The following is a 20,794-nucleotide window of genomic DNA, read 5'->3' as shown; positions in this document are numbered from 1 at the left end:
AACTGTGTTAGCATTCAGAAACTGTGTCTCCAAATGGACAGGACAGTTGTAGCATCGCTTTACAATCACAAAACGGATCAATTACATAGCATGTCAGTAACAACCAATTGACCAATACCAGTGCTGATTTGTGGATAACTCCAGCTAATTCCTGGCTCATACCCACCTAAGGAGTCCATAAGTATACCCAGAAAATGGACTCACTAATTACCATCAGTGGTGTTTTATTGGTTGTTACCAAAGTACCCTGGGGCTCCACTTTAATTTCTACCAGTCACCTGACACCGTGACCATCTCACCCCCATCTCCACGCAGGAACTGCGTCTGCATGTCAGTGTCCGTGCAGCGGCTGCGTATCGCCACGACGACTCGGTTGGGAAGGGGCGAGAGCGGGGCCTAGTCAGCAGCAGTAGCCGGGGCTGTTGGAGGGGACCGATGGGCGTGGCTTCCTCCGGGGCTCCGCTCGAAGGGCGTTCGGGCCGGCGCCGACCGGCACCTGAGACGAAAAAACGGCGTTCGGGGAGAGAGAGGAGCACATTCTGTTCCTCCGCATGAGGGTCCCGAGGGCCCCCCCCCCCCGCTCCCCACCTCCGCGTGACGGTCCGGGGCTTCAGGTCCTGAGGGGCCCCCCGCTCCCCACCTCCGCATGAGGGTCCAGGGCTTCGGGTCCCGAGGGCCCCCCCCCCTGCTCCCCACTTGACATCGCATTCCTTCCCTCGCCGGAAAAGAACAACAACAAAAAAAAAAAAAAAAAAAAGAAAGGTAGCATTTCCCTCCTTTCGGGAAACAGATAATCCCTCACTCTTCTCCTCCGATGACCCCTCCCCCCCCCCCCCCCCCCCCTCCGTTACCGCACCCCCACCTTTCAGACAGGCGAGGGGGCATCGCGGCAGCTAGGAAAAACACACCTTTGATCACATTCCTTTTTACATAAATCACACATTATAACCTTTTCCACAGGTTAAAGGTCAATTTGTATTATATTAGATTAGATTAGGTTAGATTAAATTAGATTTGAAAAACTGTGCTCAGTTTTTGGTGGAACAAATCCATGTGAATGATGTCACAGGTGCATGGTATAGTAACTGAAAGGAACTGAATAATGAAATGTACAGCAAACTTCAATTGTTTCATTGCAAACAAAGAGAAAATACAACAGCCGAAGTACTTTAATAGGTTTTGCTGCTCAAAAGTGCTCATCAGGGCCTATTTACAAAAAAACTTTGTTTTTCCCTAGCTGTATGCGACTGACAGAGTCTGTAAACTCTGTGTACAGTGGAGAAAATATTATATTACAGGCATTTAGCAGACGCTGTTGTCCATCCAGAGCGACTTACATAGCAGTTTCATTGTATCCATTTATACAGCTGGATATATACTGAAGCAATGCAGGTTAAATACCTTGCTCAAGGGTACAACGGCAGTGCCCTACCCAAGAATTGAACCTGCGACCTTTCGGTTACAAGACCAACTCCTTAGCCATTACACTGCACTGTAATACATCTCCGCGCACAGGCTACCGCTGTGACACAGATCAGCACGCCAACCCTGCCTAAGAGCGCTCTGCTCCAGCCGCAGGCTCTGAGCTCACCGACTGGCCCCGCCCCCCCAGACGCGCACAATGCCAGTGAGCCGCATCACCGGCTCAACGTGAAAATAGGCCCCGCCCCCTACGTTTAATGACAAAAATAAGACACCGATCGGCTGCACCCCCCTGGCACGGAGCAACGTGAACGACGGCGGACCCCGCCCAGGCACAGAGCGTGCCAGTGAACCCTTAATGAACCAGGAATTAGCCCGAGTTATTTTGTCTGAGAACTTACTGCCCTACTGGAGGGACGGGGGGGGGGCGGGGGGACGGGGGGTGGGGGATCTTTAGGCAGTAACCCGCCAATAAACCAAACCAAAACAGCAGGAAACCCAAACAATGTGAACAAGAGGACATTCTGCACTCCTGCCTCTTAAATCAGAATCGTGTTGTCTTGACTTTGTTATTGACCAGTCTCCACTAATTTGGTCCAAGCATGGAATTGTTACTAAATACCTGTATTCATAATAATGATATTAAGAATATCGCAGGTTGCTAGGCTGACTTGGTACTTTAAGAAACAGAAGGTAAGTGTCTTTGTGACTGTGTCAATACAGCAAATACATCATTAATAATAGTATGCATTCATCTCAACAAAGAAGATCCTTCATGTTTGTGAAAACATCATTGTTTTTACCTTTTCCTGAGTGTGCAGTTTACATGTACACACATGGGATGGATTGTAGGGAAGGAAAAACCAGCCAAGTGAAGCTGACCTCTGACCTTTGACCTAACCCGGCATGTTGTGCAGAGGTGCACTGGGAAATTGAGTGGAAAACAAGACCTGCTGTGGCCACGTCCCCACACAGGAGGCCGGCCCGACTTGGGTCAGAGCATCCTCACTCAAGCCGGTGATGATACGTCATGTGACCCCATGTACTACGTCTGAAGTGCCCCCCACCCCCAATTTAAAGGGCACAAAGACTCCTACACGGGACATCCAAGCAGGTCTGCAGTCCTTCCTGTTCTTATTTTGCGTCTGTCCGTGTAGCCTTGTCACAAGGACGTGCGAGCGATGAGACAGATGGTGAGTAAATGGATGTATTAAGGTTGTTAACTGCTGGACTGTAATTGCCTGTATGGAAATGCTTTGCACATCTGTACCTGTAAGGCACAGATCCCACTGTGACGAAGAGGCCATAGCTGTACGGCTGTACCTCAGACAGGAACAGAGAGGTCATAGCTGTACGGCTCTACCTCGGGTGAGAACAGAGAGGTCATAGCTGTACAGCTGTACCTCAGACAGGAACAGAGAGGTCATAGCTGTACGGCTGTACCTCAGACAGGAACAGAGAGGTCATAGCTGTACGGCTGTACCTCAGACAGGAACAGAGAGGTCATAGCTGTACGGCTGTACCTCGGGCTGTACCTCGGGAGGGGAACAGAGAGGTCATAGCTGTACGGCTGTACCTCAGACAGGAACAGAGAGGTCATAGCTGTACGGCTGTACCTCAGACAGGAACAGAGAGGTCATAGCTGTACGGCTGTACCTCGGGCTGTACCTCGGGAGGGGAACAGAGAGGTCATAGCTGTACCTCGGGTGAGAACAGAGAGGTCATAGCTGTACGGCTGTACCTGGGGCGGGGCTCTCCGGCTGACTGGGTGAACTAGGGTGATGAAGTAATGAATGCGCGCATCGCATTCTCCGCATTCTTAGCATCGCCACAGCCCAGAGCCAGATACAGCACGCCCAGGTCCCTCTGTCTGTCTGTACATGTTCCCACAGTCTGTGTCTGTCTGTCTGTACATGTTCCCACAGTCTGTGTCTGTCTCTCTGTGTGTGTTCCCACAGTCTGTGTCTGTCTGTCTGTACATGTTCCCACAGTCTGTGTCTGTCTGTCTGTACATGTTCCCACAGTCTGTGTCTGTCTGTCTGTACATGTTCCCACAGTCTGTGTCTGTCTGTCTGTACATGTTCCCACAGTGTGTGTCTGTTTGTCTCTACATGTTCCCACAGTTTGTCTGTCTGTCTGTCTGTCTGTACATGTTCCCACAGTCTGTGTTTGTCTGTCTGTCTGTCCACAGTCTGTGTCTGTCTGTCTGTACATGTTCCCACAGTCTGTGTCTGTCTGTCTGTACATGTTCCCACAGTCTGTGTTTGTCTGTCAACAGCCTCTGTGGCTGTCTGTCTGTCTGTATATGTTCCCACAGTCTGTGTTTGTCTGTCTGCATATGTTCCCACAGTCTGTGTTTGTCTGTCTACAGCCTCTGTGGCTGTCTGTCTGTCTGTCCACAGTCTGTGTCTGTCTGTCTGTATATGTTCCCACAGTCTGTGTCTGTCTGTCTGTACATGTTCCCACAATCTGTGACTGTCTGTCTGTCTGTCTGTCTGTCATCCCACAGTCTGTCTGTCTGTCTGTCTGTCTGTCTGTCTGTCTACAGCCTCTGTGACTGTCTGTCTGTCTGTCCACAGTCTGTTTCTGTCTGTCTACACCCTCTGTGGCTGTCTGTCTGTCTGTCTGTCATCCCACAGTCTGTCTGTCTGTCTGTTGGTCTGTCTACAGCCTCTGTGACTGTCTGTCTGTCTGTTTTTCCACAGTCTGTGTCTGTCTATCTGCAGCCTCTGTGGCTGTCTGTCTGTCTGTCTGTTTTTCCACAGTCTGTGTCTGTCTGTCTACAGCCTCTGTGCCTGTTTGCCTTTCCACAGTCTGTGTCTGTCTGTCCATCTCTCCATAGTCCCCGTGGCTATCTGTCTGTGTCTGTCTGTCTGACCTCAAACCCTGTTTACCTGTTTGTCCAGTGGAATATTAAAATCCCTTTGCCTGTCTGTCTACTGTCCACCTGTCACCTCATTGGTCCAGAAGTGGAAAATCCAGGTTTAGAAAGTAAAAGTCTTGTCCAATATCTTATTCTAATCACCTGGATTTACTAATTAGCACTATTCATCAACCAGGAGGTACAACTAACAAGTGAAATCAGCTGACTGAGTTCATGGGTGGAAGAAACACGTGGCAGGACTTTTATTTTCGGACCCCTAGACTTTCCACCTTTATATTTATCCAAAGTTCCTGAATTTCACTGTGAACAGGCCCGACACATATCTGTCCACAGGCCTGGTCTTTCTGTCCTGCAACGTGCTAACGATGGTGTACCCGTCTGTCCACTCTCCCTGCGTACGTCTGTCCAACAGTAGCACTCTGGTTCGAATGCAAAACACCATTTTGTCACAAATTAAACGCAAAATGAAAAAAATAATGCATTTATGAGTGTGTCAACAGATATCAAACGCCATATATCGCACAAATGCAGTTTCAGAGTCTCATAAACGATGGACACATACATAATTGTATTGTTATGTAATTTACGCGGATTTGTGCATTGCGGTGGTTGTTTTGGTGCAGCCTGATCCAGCGGCGGCGTGTGTACAGTCGCATTCCTCGACAACCTGACCCAAAGCGCGCACGGAACAATAATATTTACACGCCCCGGGCACCCTGCTTAGGGTAAGAAGTGGCGCACAGCTCAGCTACAATACCGCGAACAGCCTGTTCCCAAAATATTTTACCTGACTGTACCGCAAACAAAAGGAACTTTCACTTCACAGACAAATAAGGGCATCCACCTGTGCGGCATCTCTCACAAATAAAGTCACGAAAATCCCGACTCAGTGAACAAACAAATGCCATTAATGAAAGGAAACCAACCTTTTTTTCTTTTTTTTTTTTTTACTTTGGAGGGTATGTGAATGTGCATGGAGTTTTGTCAGTATTACAGTCTGATATTTAAAAAAAAAGTTTCTTTGGGGAGAAAAACCAAAAGGAAATTTACAGGCGCACATGAATAATTTTAAGGCTTATGCTAAATGCGATTCCACTCTAGGCTGAGGTTGTGTGCCAGTTTGACTTGTTTCAGATGTCAGATCAGAGGAGATGACAAGTGATTCATGTTGAAAGCTGATTAAAAAAGTAATAGTACACAGCGGATGAGCAAAACTTTGGTTTGCTTTGTGAAGTGTTTACAGTCATTCCGACATCATTATAGCTTCCAACTTAGTGCAGGTTGCAAGCTTCAACAACAGAACTGTAATTTAGACCCACTTCTGGCTATGGGGTCTATAATGCTCGGCTGTTTGGTTTTCTTGAACAGTTTCTGTGTTCTGGTGCGTGTGCGTACAAGACGAGAGAATCATCTTCAGTTTCACAAGAGCGCAAAAAACAACCAAACTAAACGCGTGTGCGGAGACTTGATTTATGGGTGTACGTAAATGCTGCTTAAATGTTGTTGTTTTTTTTTTAAAAACACATTATATTGAAAATCCCAATCTGTCCTGTTTTGCTAAACAGTAGAGTTGGCACACGCTCAGAATGCTAACTTATTGTATTGCATGTATTTGTTGTTGCGTTGCTGACCAGCTCTGTCCTGTCCCGATTGCTTTTCTTAATTCCTTTTTAAGTATTGTTTGGAGCGCACGGCTCCCTCCCCATAACGCAAAGGAATCGTGGTGTTTAGTCAAGCCCTTGTTTATGTGGGCCATTGTTTTAGTGAGCTGATCCGGCAGGTTCTTCCCCGGCATGAGAAGAATATGTCGATTTTTTTACAGCATACCGTTCCGAAGGTTGCCAGATGCCAGGTTTTTGGACCCAAATTATTTGTACAGGCCCAGTTTTTGGTCCAAACCGGTCCAGTATAATTGCCTCTACCCCCTGGTCAGCAAACTGTTCTGAGAGCATCCCTCTCTTGCTTCACGGTGAAGCTTCAAGTTACGCCCCTGGTGAGCGAACCAAAACTTTGCCTACGAGCGCATGTGCGCGCATGTACGAGCGTGCGTGATTGTCAAGTTTTGACAAATTGAAGATCTGGCCAAACTGAATCAAAATCTAAACTGTTCCTCTGCTCCTGGTCCTGGGCATTGTGCCAGCCCTGCTGGCTACCCTCCCTACCCACCAGCCAGGCCCCCGTAGCTTCATACAGGCCTGCAGGTATGCTACTGGCATCCCTAAGTATGTGTGCAGTACAGTATGGGTACAATCCTCATCCTTCTCCAGGAGGGGTTCTGCTTGGTGCTTGCCAAACAGCTCAGGACCGCAACAAATTCAGATTTTGATTTTAATTCCAAGCAAAAATATTATCACGTCATTTGCAGAAAATGACAACCGGTCAATATTAAAAATGATAAAATACGAAGCGTGGTTACACATTGAATAATTCAATCCAAGTAAGTTTACACCCATAAATAAATAACAACCTCTTTACTTAGGAAGGGTTCAACAATCAGTATTTGGTGTATCCTTGATTCTTCTTCAAAGAATATGAGGTAGTCTCTTAATTATTTCCATCAATGACTAAAAAAAACTTGAACCACTTTTCAGGCCTCGGTTGAACTGCAGGGTGAAGATGTATGTGTCTGATTTTGTGTCTGCTCTCCTCTTCTCCATCTGTTAACTACTCCTGCTTTGGTCGTTTCCTTATTTCCTCTCAAATTTAGCTTAATTATATAGATAAAGAAGATTTACAGTGTCATCTTTGACAGTAACCAGTGTTGTTTTTCTCTTTTTATTTTCCACCCCAAGAGCAAATTTTATACTGTTTTTGTGGATATTGCTAAAGCCATATCCTATGTCTTACACAGTGTCTAATATCATGCCAACGTGCTGCTGTAGCAGGTTGTGAATTGTTAGTGAATTGTTTGGAATGTGATATGTGCAGCTGTGATTCACTGCATGATGAGATTTGATAGCCTCAAATTATTCAAATTTGTCTTCTCCTCTGGCTGAACCAGACCACAGAGTGTGTTGTGATGTAGATTTGACATGATGTGTGTGTGTGTGTGGTACTGTATTATGGGGGTATTGCAGAACATATGTTTCACAGATTTGCTCGAAGAGATCATTTTGGTGAATTGTGATTTGATACTAATAAGCAATGTATGGTGTGGGTGTTGGTGTGGATAGTAGTGTGATGTTACTGTGATGTGGCATTATGATATGAGTTGGTGTGGGTGTGGGTGTTGGTGTGGATAGTAGTGTGATGTTACTGTGATGTGGTATTATGATATGAGTTGGTGTGGGTGTGGGTGTGGGTGCGAGTGTAGATAGGAGTGTAATGTAGCTGTGAAGTGATATTACGATATTAGTTGGTATGGGTGCAGGTGTAGATAGTAGTGTGATGTAGCTGTGATGTGATATTGTGATATGAGTTGGTGTGGGTATGGGTGTGGGTGTTGATGTGGAGAGCAGTGTGATGTAGCTGTGATGTGATATTGTGATATGAGTTGGTGTGGGTATGGGTGTGGGTGTTGATGTGGAGAGCAGTGTGATGTAGCTGTGATGTGATATTGTGATATGAGTTGGTGTGGGTATGGGTGTGGGTGTTGATGTGGAGAGCAGTGTGAAGTAGCTGTGATGTGATATTGTGATATGAGTTGGTGTGGGTATGGGTGTGGGTGTTGATAGTAGTGTGATGTAGCTGTGATGTGATATTATGATATGAGTTGGTATGGGTATGGGTGTTGATGTGTATAGCAGTGTGATGTAGCTGTGATGTGATATTGTGATATGAGTTGGTGTGGGTATGGGTGTGGGTGTTGATAGTAGTGTGATGTAGCTGTGATGTGATATTGTGATATGAGTTGGTATGGGTATGGGTGCAGGTGTGAGTGTTGGTGCGGGTATGGGTGCAGGTGTTGGTGTGACTCAGGTATGATGTGGGTTTCGATTGATGCAGCTGTTGTGAGTCAGGAGGTGTGTCTGTGGTTGCGGGTGGCGCATTTCAGGCTTTGGGAAACCAAGTGGGTGAACTGCAATATTTTGTCACGGTATAGAATAAAAGAGAATGAGAAACAGCTGTTCTTGTTTTTTGTTCGGTGCCCCCTGTTTGCAGGGGTCCTGGGACGCTCCTTATCTAGTGATGCCCCCAAAAACTCTTCCTGGGTGCTCGTGTGAATTGAATGGATGTTCAGCGTGTGGAGAATGCTCTCCTCTCACATCGCCTGTGGCGACTTCAGATAGCAAAATGGCCAGCTCTCGACTGCACTGCGTGTTCATCCATATACAACGAGAGCTTACAAGGGCAGATTTAGTCCTTTCTTGTGGCTCAATACACGTGTCCCTGTGACACATAACCCTGGTCCACACAGTTGGTCCTCTTCTGTGACATCACAATGTCTCCAGAACCCCGGACGGAGACACGGACGCCTCCCATTGGTTGGTTTCATCTGCCTTGGCTTCCTGTTGAGACACATCAGGCCCGAGCTCCGTTGGTGTTTTTTTTCCTCAGTCGGGGATTCTATCTATGGTATGCGGTCTCCACGGGTTTATCTCGTCGCTCAAACACTCGCTATCTGAGCTCGGGCAATCGCGAAGCAGACATCCTGGCTCTTTATGGACTAATATCCCCTTCACTCTACGACAACGGCGAGTACAGTAGTGAAAACACAAAAAACAGCACTAAAAAAAGGGAAACGTTTGGCAAACCCAATCGAGCTACACAGCTGAGTTATCGCTCGTCTTCGCGCTACAGGGATTATCGCACATTGTGCGCTTCCGTGCTTGATACAGGAAAAAAGAGGTGGCCAAGTCTTTATGTTTTCAAACTGTTTGTTGTCCTCACCATGGTAATGTGGAAGTAAAAAAAAAAATCCACGGTACTGTAGAAAGTGCAGACATGAATTAAGCCAGTATGAAAACAAACAGCTTTCAAAGCAGCCCGTTGGAGAAGGGGCCTAAGTGACAGGTGTGGTTTTAGGAGCTGCGGTTTCTTGAGAGAGCGGAGGATTGCTCGATGAAGGACGTGACCCCCTCCCCCCCCCCGTCCCCCCCCCTTCCAGAGAAGCCCCCCCAGGAGCCGGAGAGAGCGCTGCCTCCTCACACCCTCACTCTCCCTTTACAAACAGATCCACCACTCCGAAAAAAAACAACACACTGGGGAGACAATCATGTTCTGGGATCCTGTTCAGAGATAATCAATCTCTCTTGAGGTCTTCACCTCGCTGTGGTTAATGGGTGGAGGGGGGAGGCAGGCCGGTCTTAGGATCGCCGTGGCGACAGGACAACAGCTTGCGCTGAAAAGACCCCTTTCTTCCCCTCTGACCGCCAGACTCATCTTTTCTTCCGTCTTTCTTCCGTGAGGCGCTGAACCGGAAAGACGTATGTTTTAGGTGAAAGGAACTAACAGACAGCAGGCCGCGTGGGGTGGAGAGTGGGGTGAGGTTGGGTGTCGTGGAGAGGAGTGGAAAAGGGGTTAGGGAGGCTTTTTTAAGGACAGACCCGTGAGACCATCAGAGGTAAAGACTTAATCTGGAATCCCTGCCACGGGCCAAATCAGTCGAGACGGGATTTTCATGCACGGTTGCAAGAGGTGGCATGCGATGTGAGTTCTATGATGTCATCTCTGGTTTGGTTTCCATGGGGATCGATTTGAAACTTAAACCGTTGGCCAGTGTTATATATGTAGGTGACATAACTGGTGGGTTCCCGGAGTGTGTCATGCAGCAGTGTTTACACACGGGAGCGCTTCACTCAAAAGAATTGGGCACTCCTTTCAGAGTCCACAGCTGTTTATCGACGGAGGAAGAAAAACTCATAAAAACTAAGAATAACAACGCTGAATATATATTTTTCTCATAAATAAAGAAAACTGTTTAAGACTATGCTGCCAGTCAAAATACAGTTGAAATTAAACAGGCACACCAGACAGCAGTTCACAGGCAGCTCCAGGGACATTGTCGTCTTTAAATTAAGCTTTGGTTAAAAGGCACAGGGGCTGAGAAAGATATTGTGAATTGTGCGTTTCCAGTTTTTATACTTTGAATTAAAAAAAACGGCAGCAGGCAACAGTTATCTTTATGTCGCACCTCCCTGAGGGATTGTGGGATGTCAGGCAAACTGATAGCGGTTCTTGTCCTCGGGTCACATGTTAAGACCGGAGGGATCACCGAGATCAAAGCCCCCCCTCCCCCCCCTCTGCGACCTCTGACCCCACACGCAGTCATGACCCTAATCCCGTCTGTTTCGGGACCGAAACAGACTGAACCTTCAAAAGATCAGAGGTCCCGCCAGCCTGCCACGCTTTCAAACATGTCCAGGTGTACACGGGGGGGAAAAAGAAAAAGGGAAACGGAAATAAAAAATAGTCCTGACATTCTATCACAGCCAGTCAGATAAAGGCGTGTGTGTGTCACCCTACGCCCCTGGAGTCTGGATATGCAGAGATGCACAATTTGGGAGAGACAACGTCCTTGCGAGGGTGCGTTTCCTGGCCCTGAGCCACAGGACGCCATCGCGGCGGACTTCCTCGGAAGTCGCGAAGAGGCAGCAAAGCTTGAAGGATTATGGGTAATTAAGGGAAATGTGCGGAGGTCATCGGGGACCTTGTGTTGTTATGATGTGTGTTTTTATTCCCTGAATGATAATGCGCCCTTAATCTGACACAGGTGGGCCCAGATGGACCCCGTGTAGAGACGAAACAAGGCTGAAACCAAAAGTCTTCTCCGCGGATTTGTTTTTGCGATGCAGATTAAATCCGTTTCAGTTTTTTTTTTTTTTCTTTTTTTGTTTTTGTGGTTTTTTTTTTGTTGTTGAAAAAACGCTAACTGCAAATTACATCTTTTATTTTCCCGCTCTATCTGTGGTTGCCTAGGAACACCTTTCTTTTTCTTAAAATCAGTGTTTGTTTTTACAGATGCATCGTGTGTAAACAGTCGGGACGTCCTAATCTCGTGGAGCCCGTGCTTGTCGAAATGCTCGTTACACAATGGCGATGCATTCGGGGCGCGTGTTTTTTTTTTGTCATCCGTAATCCGACAGCTCCGAAAAACATCTTTATCCACATTCCCCATCTGCCCGCAGTAGGGGCGTCACGGGACCCCGCTGACTGACGCCGCTAATGGCCTCTGGCGGGACGCGGTCGAGCGTGACACGCTCCGCCGGTGCCCGCCCCTTACGTGAGAACCGGCGGGATGCGACCCCATGCGCCACCGGGTCTCCTTCGCGCGCGTGTCCCGGGCCTCGGCTTCCAGCCGATGACGGTGGTGACAGCAGGACATAGGGTTCAAAGTTTAGATGAATGGTGGTAAAATGAATATGTGGATGCGGGGGGGGGTGGGGGGTGGGGGGGGGTGTTTAGGGTGACTCCAAGGGCCCTGACTGACAGACAGGGGCCCTCAAAAAATATTAGAGCTTATAGAGCATTTCTGGGCTGGTGGGGCTCAATGTGAGATCTTATCATAGGGTAGAGAATCCCTGGTGCTGTACCCCCCCTGGGTGGATGTAGTGGAGAGGCTGGTGCTGTACCCCCCCCCCCCCCCCAGGTGGATTTAGTGGAAAGGCTAGTGCTGTACCCCCCCACCCCCCCGTGGGTGGATGGATTGGAGAGGCCGGTTGGTAGCGCTGGTTGTGGAAGCCCCAGTAGATGATGGCGAACCTGCCAGTGATTCCAATGTGACTGGCAAGCATGACGGCACTTGGGTTGAAACCCACTGAAGGTGTTCTCCCTCTTCTCTTTTCTTTCCCCCCTTCTGCCTGTTTTCCCTGTCCTGCTTTCACTTCCTTTCTCCATCCCACTGTCTCCATCTCTGCCTCCGTCTCTTTCACTTTCTCCCTTTCTCTTACCTCCATTTGTGTCTCTCCCTCCACTTTCCCCCTCTCCATCTATGCATGCCCTCTTTTCTCTGTCCCATCCCTCTCAGCCTCCCTCCCTCCCTCCCGCTCGTGCCTAGTTCTCTCTCTCCCTCTCCCTCTCTCTCTCTCTCTCTCTCTCTCTCTCTCTCTCTCTCCCTCTCCCTTTCTCTCTCTCTCTCTCTCTGTCTCTCTCCCTCTCTCCTCTCACGCGAGCCCTGTCTTTCCACCCCGCTCCTCCGGGAAGGCGTGACAGACACCTTCTCCAAAAACAGGCCGGAACAGCTCCATTATCCCGGCCCGGGGGGAGCCCTGCTGAGCGACAGGGTTCACCGCGCTAATCTGGATCCCGACGGGCGGGGCTCTGGAGGGGGGGCGGGGGGGGCGGGGGGGACCCAGGATGACAGACGGTCTCCACCCTGCGCCGCGTTCTTTCGGCAAACTCCTCAACTGAGTGTCAGCGTTCAAAGAGGTATTTCCCCCCCCCCAGTCCCGCCCCACCCTCAGAATTTCGGGAGGTATTGAATTACGAGCTCCATTCCAGATTGTGTTTGGATAGTTGAGCGGCTCAGAAGGGAACGGGCCCGGCCCAAAAGAGCACTGACTCACCGGGGGCGACCATGGAGCCGCCTGGAGACCTGCAACCTCACGAAACTCCCACAGAAACCCGGCCCTCAGCTCCACGCACTCACCTCCTGGGAGGGAGAGGGAGAGAATAATTTCCTGCAATAAAAAAATAAAAATAAAAAAACGTCATAAAATGATTGGCTGTGCAGTGACAGTGAGCTTCGTCCGGCAAACCTGTGAAACACAGTTAACCCTTTCAAGGTGTACGGTTGCAAATCTGTGATTAGAACATTCTTAACTGAACATTCTAATGCTGATGTCACAATCACTGCTGATAAATGAAAGCAGTGGAGTTCTAGAACACTGACTTAGAATTTTCAAAAAGCGTTCCAAAAAAAACCTACTCTTCAAAAGGTTAAAGGATTTCCAAATTTGGACAACCAAATAGACTTTTAATGGCCTTTAATTCACAATCTTCATCCTTGTTTGGAAAGAAAACTGGACTGCAGCCCTGGCAGCCAAAAATGCACCCTCCTGCAGCAACGTTAGGAACAGTGCATAGACACTCGCAGCGATGCCACCTTGATCTCAGTGCTGACAGGGATGTCTGATCACTTTCAGCTTTAATCTACGTTTGCTGCCTTTTCAAAGAAATTGAGGTAGGAAGATAGAGAAATAGAGAAGGGAGCAAGCAAGAGAGAGAAAGGAGAGAAAGGAAAAGGACAGCAAGAGGTAGAGAAAGAAGGGGATGGGGGAGAGGTATAAGGAGCTAGAGAGACAGGGGTAGAGGTAAAGAAGTGAGAAAGTAGCATTCGTCAACATTTCCACGCTCTGGGGCAGCACAGAGCCGTTAGCATTCACCGCGCAGGTACACTCGAGGAGTGTCCGTACCTGTGGAGAAATCTGGAACATCAAATTCCACTCCCTCATTTTCCTGTCTTCGCAGCGACCCCAGGGGTTGACAAACACATTCCAGACATATCCAGCGTTTAGCTGATTGTGTTGTGAAGCACCCCCCCCAACCTCCCCCCAGCGCCCCCGCCGCCATCGCCCTCGCCCCAACACTTTATGGAACAGACAGGAGAACCTGAGCCAATGACGTGGCGCGGTCAGATCCCGGGGCTGCCGCCGCAGCGACAGCCCTGACAGCGTTCCGCCGGAGAACGTTCCGGGCGCGTAGCCGCGTCGGGCCAGAGATTTCGGCGCGTACGCTTCGATTTGGCGTCAGAGTCCGTGGCGTCCAGAGACCGTGGCCTGGAAGTGCACGGTCTCAATGGTGCCCGCGACCTCCAGAGCCTCACCAATCGCATCACTGTGTTACATAACCGCCACGCATCCAAACCTTTGATGGAAAAACCATTTGCTGACCGCATGTGCACACACATTGTATTTATGGAACATCACATGTTGTGTTTTACAGAGAGTCACATGCAGTTTAGCCACGTAGCATTTCTTTCTGTCACATGTAGTTCAGCCCTGTAGTATTTCTTTCTGTCACATGTAGTTTAGCCATGTAGCATTTCTTTCTGTCACATGTAGTTCAGCCCTGTAGCATTTCTTTCTGTCACATGTAGTTCAGCCCTGTAGCATTTCTTTCTGTCACATGTAGTTTAGCCATGTAGCATTTCTTTCTGTCACATGTAGTTTAGCCATGTAGCATTTCTTTCTGTCATATGCAGTTTAGCCATGTAGCATTTCTTTCTGTCACATGCAGTTTAGCCATGTAGCATTTCTTTCTGTCACATGTAGTTTAGCCATGTAGCATTTCTTTCTGTCACATGCAGTGTAGCCCTGTAGCATTTCTTTCTGCCACATGTAGTTTAGCCATGTAGCATTTCTTTCTGTCACATGCAGTTTAGCCCTTTAGCATTTTCCTGCATGACCTCAAAGCCGTTCACAGACCGCATGGGGGCTGTCCGTCAAGGGGTGGACTGCCAGCACCTGGAGGGACTTCTCAGGGGTCAGAGGTCAAACCAATTGAACCTGAGTAACAACATCCTGTATCAACACGGGGGCTTTTTTTCCCCCCGAGGACCTCCCAAAGCAAGACGTTGTTTGAAAAGACGGCCGTGATTAAAGGAAGTTGGGGAGCAAGCGACTGAGGCGAACAGCCTAAACAATTTCCCTCTCTAATTGGTGTTTTTTAGCGTTGGCTCTCGAACCGTGTTGTGGTTGGACGTGAGTGTGGGCGTGCCTCAAGGCTCTGCTTGGTTTTCTTATTGTCCAGGTGATGGACTCACAGCCCGTGAGGACGCTGATCGACCATCAAAGGGTTTCGCGATTTGTGTCTTTGAACAGGGCTCGCCTGTCAGTGTGGCGTGGGATTTGATCCAATTCCTTGCTGGGTTATCCAACGGTGCTGAGGGGCGGAAGGCGCGGGGGGGGGGGGGGGGGGGGTTTGGGGGGGGGGGGATAGGGTTCGGTCCAACCGCTGTGTTTGCCCCACGTTTGAACCCCGTGTGACTTTACTCTGGAACAACACCTACCAATTGTCTCAGTAGCCAACGAAACAATTTGATTATGTGTTATAATGATACTTATCTAAGAGCTGCTCATGTTCAAGGCTACGAAACAAAGAACCACAGGAGATACTATTCTTTTATTTAACCGCGCTGACCAGTGGGAAAGTCTAAAGCGTGTCTGTGGACCTGGGTTGAATGGTTCGCACGCCAACATGATTTAGCGCGGCCCCCCCCGTCAAACAGAGGTGAGCGGGACAGGTATCGCTGCGTAACCCCTCCCCTTTTCCGGGTCGATCTTTCCCGTTTTCGCGGCAGCCGTACCCACGGCTATTCTTGTGCTGGGCCGTTAATCACACAATGGGTCCTGTGGATTAATCGGGCTGGAGGTTCTGGTATCTGTGCCACCGAGGAATATCCACCCCCTTTCTTCTCCGCGCCAGCTGGACTTTGGAGCTTCCCGCCGCCCCGGCCCAACCCGCGAAAAATAAAAAAGAAAAAAAAGCCGTCAGCGCCGCCAAGGGAAGCCAAAGCCGGGTCGGATCAGATACTGCGCGGGGAGCCATTGTCGCGGCTAACCCCCACTGGCCCTGTGAGCTGCAGCGGGTCGCGCACACAATCATAGGAAGCGTTTTAAATACTTTAAAAAGTCACGCTGGCCAACTCGGCTGGGGGGGGGGGGGGCAGCACTGGTGGGGGGTCTGGGATATGAGCCAGCTGAGACAGTCAGCATTTGCACAGAGCCATGACCTCTCGGTCTTGCCCTGTTTCCCCCCCCCCCCCCCCGACCTCTCACGACGGCTAGTTCGCTAATGTTTTATGGACCAGAAGTGAGAACGTGAACCGGTTACCACGGAGACGAATGATCAGACGCGGGGGTCTTGTACCGGGCGGTGAACCTGCGGGAGTCGGCTCACGCACAGACACACGCGTGCACGCGCACACACAAACACACGCGCACACACACAAACACACCAATGACATGAATTTGAGAAATGTTCTCTAATTCCTTGAAGGGTTGTCTACTGGTTCCTGCAGGTACGTCCTATCCTATCTGAGCCTGTTGCCCCTGATAAGACTCTTCCTTCTCTCAGGAACGCTCTCAGAAACAATAAACAACAAAGATCGGAGAACAGCGCGGATAAACAGCGTGGCTTTCTCCGTAAAGTTTGTTTAAACGAGGCCAGAGCGTCTGGAAGGCGGGCGAGAGCGCGTTAAATCCACAAAATAAACAGCCCTGCTCTGGAACGATCTCTGACAAAAAAATAATAAAATATTTTAGACAATGAAAAGGCGGAGCGGGGGTCTGGCTGAGTGTTTACGGTTCGCTCCGCGCACGGTCAGGTCACATGACCTGGAGCGGGGGTCTGGCTGAGCGTTTACGTTTCGCTCCGCGCACGGTCAGGTCACATGACCTGGAGCGGGGGTCTGGCTGTGCGTTTACGGTTCGCTCCGCGCACGGTCAGGTCACATGACCTGGAGCGGGGGTCTGGCTGAGTGTTGACGGTTCGCTCCGCGCACGGTCAGGTCACATGACCTGGAGCAGGGGTCTGGCTGAGTGTTTACGGTTCCCGCACGGTCAGGTCCCGTGAGTGTGTGTGCTCCTCCTGTCTTATCGCGGTATTCGAGCTGCACTTTGAGCAACCGGAAAAAAAATTAACCTGTCGATTTACCTCAGTCCCCTTCTGGAAACCCCACTTCTCAAACCTCGAAGCCAGGATGGCGCTACATTTTTAGCCTTTTATTTCTTTGTAAATGGTAAATGGACTGGATTTATATAGCGCTTTTTATCCAAAGCGCTTTACAATTGATGCCTCTCATTCACCCATTCACACACACACTCACACACCAACGGTGAAAGGCTGCCGTGCAAGGTACCAATCAGCTCGTTGGGAGCAATTAGGGGTTAGGTGTCTTGCTCAGGGGCACTTCGACACGCCCAGGGCGGGGGATCGAACTGGCAACCCTCCGACTGCCAGACAACCGTGCTTACCTCCTGAGCTATGTCGCCCCTTTGTCCTATGGGCCTCCGATCCGAAAGAAAAATAAATTGACAGGTTGTAAAAGGTCACACTAATATTTTCATGCCACGCCACTCTGTAAATGGAGCGGTAAACATTTATTATAGCGATCAATGTCCTATTGACCAATGTAAACCTACTGTAAACTCTTAAAATATCAGTATAATCTGGCTCTTAAATATCAGCTCTTAAATGTCCAGTGCTGGATCGCAGCTGAACTGCAGCAATGTTCAAAGACTTAAGTTTGGATGCAAACTGCCTATGCACTTGCCTAACATTGTTTAATACTAATTAATTACGGTTTTTAATGTTTAAGGTTGCCTAATGCTATGTGATGCTCCCTAACACCATTCAACACTGCCATGACACATTAACGCTGCTCAACATTCTTCACACCGATAAAATATGTTCAGTTCTTTGTGTTTTTCTTAATGCTCTTTAATGCTGACAAATATTAAAACAACCAGGTTTTATACCTTTTCTAGCAGGAGATCACAGAATCACACACGTTTTAAGTTACATAATCTTAAGGACTAACAATACTCAAAATGCCAAAATGCTTTAAACTGATTTTAACATTAATTTGAAACATTCGTAAAAGCAAAGTAGGAAAGCAGAATTTTTCAAATGAAATTATACATAATGCATTATGACTACAAAAGTGTCATAGATACAACAGGATCAAATATAGATTTAAGATTAAATGCAGGATGAATTTATGCGCTTATCTGTTTTACACTGTAAAAAAAGGGCCTTACCTCCTGGATCCAACTAATGCTGAAAGCGTCTTTTGTCTCGATAGCAGGAAGCTTTTTCCCCTTCTGTCATAAACAGTCCAAAGTTCTCAGTTTATGGCACAATATACTTAGCTTCTAATCACTGTAACGGCTCACATTGTAACATGGGAAAACCTGAATAGTGCTGAAAGTGCAATATGGATTTTGTCAGTTGTTTATCACAAAAGTAGGTCAGTAGGGATGTGTTTTAATCTAATGTGTTAAAATAAGGATTAATGTTCTTATCCATGGGCGTGGACTATACACACACTGGCCAGTAAATTTAACTCATAGCCCGAAAAGTAACTGTATAACCGCAGAAACAACTGTGTGGCCTAATTAAAGTGGCAGAATACATTTGTGTGGATGGCATGCTTTGGAGTGCATGACATCAAATGGACAGTCTCGACTGCTCTAGGGTTAACGCTGTTTAATTATAATCATATCCTAGTGCTGGCACATTCACATTCTGGAGGCACGTTGTAAAGGTTTCACTGTAGCAGGGTCCACTAACTCAGATTTTAACTCAGGAGAGGTGCTGAGCAGGAGAGGGACGTGAGATGTGTGAGGACTGGACACACATTTCTGCTGATTAACAAACTGCAACTTTAAACAAAAAGGAAATGAAGTGACCTCAAACACCCACTGCGCACTATGACCTTAAAAACTACCGAAAACAGTAATATAGCATAACCGGGAAGAAAAAACACTATCCGCGTAATTGCCAAGAAATTGTGACCTTTTACATTACAAATTGTGACCTTATGAAATTACCAGCGCCCCAAAACCACAGAGGAATATGAACCCAACATTAAAACGTCCAAATTACTCTAAATAACTGCTCAAATACAAAATTGCAACATCATGCACTAATTTGCAATTCTAAACCAGCTGCAATTGTCTCTGTTTAGAGTTTGGTGCAACTGTGGATAAAGAACATTATCACAGTGAGGAAGCAACTGTTCCCATAAGTGAACCTGAACTGCCTCAACTGGCTTTCTAAGATTTCGGGAATAGACCCGACCCTTTGTGTGTGTATATGTGTGTGTATGTCGGGCAGAAGTTGGCGGTTGGCGGTATGCAGGGGGGGGGGGGGGGGGGGGGGGGGGGGGGGGGAGTCTGCCATCGGTTAATTGTTTCTGGAGTCTAAACAAAGTGTGCGAGGCCCACTGTGAGCTGGCATTAATAATAACAGGCCGTTTTTAGCCAGCGCCGGGCGCACAATCACACAATCAGAATTGTTGCGGGGGGGAATCTGTGGTAGCGCTGTGGGCGAAGTGGGGTCGAGGGAGGGAGGTGGGAATTTTTTTTTTTTTGGGGGGGGGGGTGGGGGGTGGGGGGTGGGGGTGGGGGGTCGGTCTCAGGGAGAGAGAGAGAGGCGGGGACATGTGTCCGCAATAACAGGAACCGAAGCCCAAAGCCGGTCTCCTGCAGCCCCTCTGATAAGCCCTGGGCCTGCACGGTAAGAGGGAAACATGCCGTCGGGGAAATGCCAGGGAGGCCCGCAAACCAGAAAACAACGTCTGCCTTAAAATGACAAAAAATAAATAAATAAATAAATAAAAAAGTGAGAAAAAATAACTGGGGTGAATCACACCGGACCAGGAGGCCGGGGCCGCACGGTTAAATTAACGGTAAGGGACCCTCCCCTCCTCGTGGTTCTTGGAAAGGAAGGACAGAGGCTGTTCTGTTCCACCGGAATGTTTTTCGTGTTTGCAGTGGTCCGATCTGGCCAGATCCAGACTTGACTACATCACATTAAGGCATTTACTGGCATTAATAAAAGCTTTGTACAGTCTACAGTACCACTCTTTCCTGACAATAATAGTACTGTTTTTTTTGTTGTAAATGGTACCTCATAGCTCCCTGGTGGCTGCCCAAAACATGTCCCCAACATGACAGAAATACACTGACATCACAATATCGCTGACATCACTGCACATCTACAAATGCATCACAGTACTGCTGACATCACTGTACGTCTACAAATGCATCACAGTACTGCTGACATCACTGCACGTCTACAAATGCATCACAGTACAGCTGACGTCACTGCACATCTACAAATGCATCACAGTACTGCTGACATCACTGCACATCTACAGAAGCATCACAGTACTGCTGACATCACTGCACGTCTACAAATGCATCACAGTACTGCTGACATCACTGCACATCTACAGAAGCATCACAGTACTGCTGACATCACTGCACGTCTACAAATGCATCACAGTACTGCTGACATCACTGCACATCTACAGAAGCATCACAGTACTGCTGACATCACTGCACGTCTACAAATGCATCACAGTACTGCTGACATCACTGCACGTCTACAAATGCATCACAGTACTGCTGACATCACTGCACGTCTACAAATGCATCACAGTACTGCTGACATCACTGCACATCTACAGTCAAGTGCAAAAGAAATGGGACAGTAGTGTCAGATCGGTTGTTTTTCAATTTGTCACCGCAACTGAAAGAGGCAGCAGTAAAGTGAACGAGGCTGCAGTAAACTGGCTGAGTTAGCAGTAAACTGGACGAGTCTGCAGTCAAGTGATCAAGGCTGTAGTAAAGTAAACGAGGCGGCAGTAAAATGAACACGGCTGCAGTAAAGTGAACAAGGTTGCAGTAAATTGGACGAGTCTGCAGTAAAGTGATCGAGGCTGCAGTAAAGTGAATGAGGCTGCAGTAAACTGGACGAGTCTGCAGTAAAGTGATCGAGGCTGCAGTAAAGTGAACAAGGTTGCAGTAAACTGAATGAGGATGCAGTAAAGTGAACGAAGCAGTAGTAAAGTGAAGGGGGCTGCAGTAAACTGGATGAGGC

General features: G+C 48.2%; 1 long non-coding RNA gene across 1 annotated transcript; it reads right to left on the bottom strand.

The window, feature by feature from the left end:
• Positions 1–679: 679 nt before the first annotated feature.
• Positions 680–18,000, bottom strand: LOC118233757. The gene is made up of 3 exons (XR_004766562.1): positions 17,947–18,000; positions 12,751–12,864; positions 680–710 (listed from the first exon to the last, which is right to left on the bottom strand). It is a non-coding gene; the product is annotated as an uncharacterized LOC118233757 (long non-coding RNA).
• Between the last annotated feature and the right edge of the window lie 2,794 nt (positions 18,001–20,794).

The sequence above is a fragment of the Anguilla anguilla genome, chromosome 8, assembly GCF_013347855.1.
Source record: "Anguilla anguilla isolate fAngAng1 chromosome 8, fAngAng1.pri, whole genome shotgun sequence".
Classification (NCBI taxonomy): domain Eukaryota; kingdom Metazoa; phylum Chordata; class Actinopteri; order Anguilliformes; family Anguillidae; genus Anguilla; species Anguilla anguilla.
Note: the sequence above shows the minus strand (reverse complement) of the source record. Positions and strands in the feature narration are given on the sequence as shown.